Genomic DNA, 4,314 nt, shown 5'->3' with positions numbered 1-4,314 from the left:
ATCACAATTTTTGCTGACCCAATTTATGTGTAAATAAATATAAATAATTAATTTTTTTGCAGTATAACATATGAGGGGAAGACTGCTGGCAAATAAAGCTTTGAGTTTTTTGGTGGAGCTAAGTCATGAAGGGCCTTTCATGTTACTCTAAGTCTTGGATTTTATCTAGAAGGTAGTGGAGGAATCATTGAAGGACCTTTGAAGAGGGCTTCTTATTGATTTACTTCATGTTGATATAGAAATTTGTGCTTTGAGAGACACACTTCTAGAGAGTATTTTGTGAAGTTCTCTTGGGTTCAGCATTTTAACAGGGTGAAATGGAGATTAGGTGGTTTTCTACAAGAATGCTCAGTGTTGGAAGAATTTCAACACCCAGTGTTTGCTGGGAGTGGTAAAGCAGGCCTGTAATGTTGGTGACTCCTGAGGCTGAGGCAGGAGGATCACAAGTTCAGGGCCAGCTTGGGCAACTTAGCAAGGCACTGTCTCAAAATACAAAATATAAAAGGAGAGGATGTGGCTCAGTGGTAGCGTGCCCCTGGATTCAATCTTTACTACAGAAAAAAACCCCAAAGCCCGAAACCAACAACAAAAAACACCCAATGTTTAAGCAGTTCCTGATCTTAAAAACAAACATAACAAGCAAACCAACATTTACTTTGCAGGCATTGTCTATTACTGTGTAACAAATTACCCTAAAACTTAGTGTTTTAAAATCAATTAAATATTTATCTTCCTGCTCTTTCTGTGGTTCAGGAATTCAGGAATGACTGAATTTGGCTCTTTGGGCTTGGAGGTCTTTCAGGAGATGATAGTCAAGATGTCAGGTGAATCTGTAGTTATCTAAAGCTTGCCTGGAGCTGAAGGATACACTTTTAAGGGTCTAACTAATACTGCTGGTATATTGGTTGTTGGGAGGCCTGTCTCTCCACTTAGGCTTTTCCACAGAGCTGCTTGAGCGTCCTCATTACATGGCAGCTGACTTTCCCTGAGGAAGCAATCCAAAATAGAGGAAGCCAGGTGGAAGTCATCTTTTTTATGACCGAGCCTCAGAGGTAACATGGCATCACTTCTACCACAGTCTTTTTACTAGAAACAAATCAGTAAGTCTGGCTCAAATGCAAATGGTGGAGAATTAGACACCAACTTTTGAAGGGACGAGTTTTTTTTTAAATTCATTTTTATTGTAAACAGACGGGATACATCTTGTTTCTCTATTTATACATGAAGTAGAGGCATACCGTTTTTATAATCATACATTTACCTAGGGTAATAGTTTTTGATTCATTTTGTTATTTTTTTCTCCCCCGCCACCCCTCTTGCCCCTCTTTTCCCTCTATACAGTCCCTCCTTCCTCCATTCTTGCCCCCCCTCCCACCCCCATTATGTGTTGTCATCTGCTTCTCAGCGAGATCATTTGTCCTTTAGTTTTTCGAGATTGGCCTATCTCACTTAGCATGATATTCTCCAATTTCATCCATTTGCCTGCAAATGCCATGATTTTATTATTTTTTATGGCTGAATAATATTCCACTATATATATATATATATATATATATATATATATATATATATCACAGTTTCTTTATCCATTCATCCATTGAAGGGCATCTAGGTTGGTTCCACAATCTGGCTATTGTGAATTGAGCAGCTGTGAACATTGTTGTGGCTGTATCTCTGTGGTATGCTGATTTTTAAGTTGAAGGGATGAGTTGTAAAGAAGTTACTAATATATTTTAAATCCATCATATGTATGATTAGCCTTAACTCTTTTTTATCATTTATTTGCATTACCGTAGTTGTGGTACATATCAAAACTATGTTCATCTATACTTAAAAAACTAATTCTTACTTAAGCAAAGAATCCAAGTTGATATTTTAAATGACTCCACTGAATGCTATGGACTGACAGTTACAGGTTCACTTTTATTACCATTCCCTTGTTGTGTTTACATACACTAGTACACAGGAGTAGGCTACCCTCTTTTAACTTACAGAAACGACAAATTTCTTTATATCAAGCTCAAATTTAGAGCACACTGGAGGTTTTCAACTGTACTTGCTCACCTTTGCCACCAAATTCCCAGAGAATCTATTAAATACATGGTTTGTCTTTTTTATGAAACTCTTGCTGCCATATAACTTGCAGTATATATTCCTGTACATTAATGAAATGAACATGTCTGGTTTTGGATATGGAGTTCTGGATTTTGCTTAGTGACTTCCATGTTGCTTGAATGTTCATGTTTGGACGCTAACAGCTACCTGCTGACCCTTGTGCACAGAGCTTGTGCAGTTTCATAATAACTTTCCAAAAAGCAAAGTACCTTTTGCAAAGAAGTTGCATCTGTTTAATATTCGAGGTTGTTACAAGAGGGCAGAGGAGTTACCCTCTACTTGCTCTTGAGGGAATGTTGCCAGCCAGTATTACCCATGGTCTCACCTCCTGTGCAGGGCCCCTGATGACAGGTCCCTATGAGCTTGTTGACAGCAGTTTCCTGCTAAGAAACAGCCCCCTGTACCATATGTTTGTTGTTTGCTGAGAATATTCCTCGAACAGTGAGCGAATTCTAATACTCCAGGGTGCTTCTGATTTTCAGAAGGAATGTGACAAAATTCTCCATCTAGTCTCTAAGAGAAAAATCTATCTTAATTTATCTTTATTAAAATATGTGGAACTCAGTAATTTATCTCAGGGAAGAAGAAACAGACAGAGTGGTTGTTTGGAAATTAGAGAAAGACTAGTTTGGTCAACTCCTAAACTGGAATAGGCCTGAGAAGAGAGGGATAGATATGCTCTTTGAAAGTATCCAGATCGCCCAGTCCTTGTTGCCGTCTTTGACTTGCTTTTTGTGGACTTTTCTGTAGGTTTCAACTTCCCTAATCTTACTAAGGAAGACAAATAGTTTTATATTGTCACTGTTAAAATTTGAGAAAGAAACTTTGTTTCTACCCTTCTTTAATGTTGGTATATGTATCAGGTGTAATGTTGATTGAATAAATTCTGCAAACAATGAAAATAACACTGAAACATCTGTAAGTTTCCATGTCTAAAAATGAGCAACTGAATCATGGAAATGAAGTTGAACTTCCTGTCTTTGTACTCTCTAGCAAACCTGGTTGTTGAAATATGATATTAAATGCATCTTATGGACTGTCTTATAAATAGGTAGTGATCTAGGAATTTGATTTAAATAATCAAACTTTGATTTAAAAATATATCTATAACTGCCTATTTGAAAAACTTCCCCTCTACCTTAATGACCTCATTTAGGCATGAATTGAATCAGATATGGGCCTAACAATTGATTTTATGTCTTTTTCTCCTCATCGTTAATCGTATTTAGAGAGCAGACAATCTCTAACAATATGATAAATGGAAACATGTACTTATTACTCATATTATTTTCTGGGAGCCTTGTGTATTAATGTGTCTGGTGTCACTTTCTGGTTTATGAGAGGTCCTGAGAACTCCCACCCTCATGGTGAAATGTGTTTCCCTTAATGCTCCCTGATATTCCCTCAAATGACTTATCTTTTCATGGTCTCATATTTTGTCACTATTTAAGTTATTTCAATATTCTTATAATGCACTAGAGCTTTTCAATTTATTTGATTAATCCAGGACTGCCCAGGGATTTAAGGGAACAGGATTTGAAATAGATAGCTTTCAGTGTAAAAAGAGAGATTATGAATTGACATCACACATTTTACCTTTAAATGTAGGATTTTCCGCTACTCTGCGAGTAAATTATTTTTGGACACGGCATTGAATAGAATGGGAATTGTTTCTTTGAGCAGGCACCTCTTTCTGGAATCTGCACGTTTTAGTCTTTGAATGGAAGTTCATGGATGGTCCTATCTCAGGAAGTCAAATCATATTGATTAGGGTTCAGTAGGCATAGTGTGTATACATCACATTTTGTTTGTCCATTTACCAATTGATGGGCCTCCCACCCCCAGTTTTAGGATCTCATCAATAATGCTATATGGACATTTGCATGAAAATCTTTCTTACCTGTTATTTCATTGTAAATTTTCATAGTGGTAAATTTTAAACATATACAAAAATAGGTAAAACAGTGTAATCAATTTTCAAGTGCCTATCATCCAGGGTTAACAATTATGAATTTATGTCTAATCTCTTCTCTACCCAATGCACTTTTCCAAAGTGTATATTAATTTGAAGCAAATCTCTGATGTCCTATTATTATATCATAAATATTTCAGAATGAATCTCTAAAAGATAGGCTTCTCTTTCAAAAATATAACTATAACACCATCAGTATACTAAAAAGTAATATTGATTCCTTAGAC

This window comes from Sciurus vulgaris (assembly GCF_902686455.1).
Source record: "Sciurus vulgaris genome assembly, chromosome: 16".
NCBI classification, from domain to species: Eukaryota; Metazoa; Chordata; class Mammalia; order Rodentia; family Sciuridae; genus Sciurus; species Sciurus vulgaris.
This window is presented reverse-complemented; position numbering follows the sequence as displayed.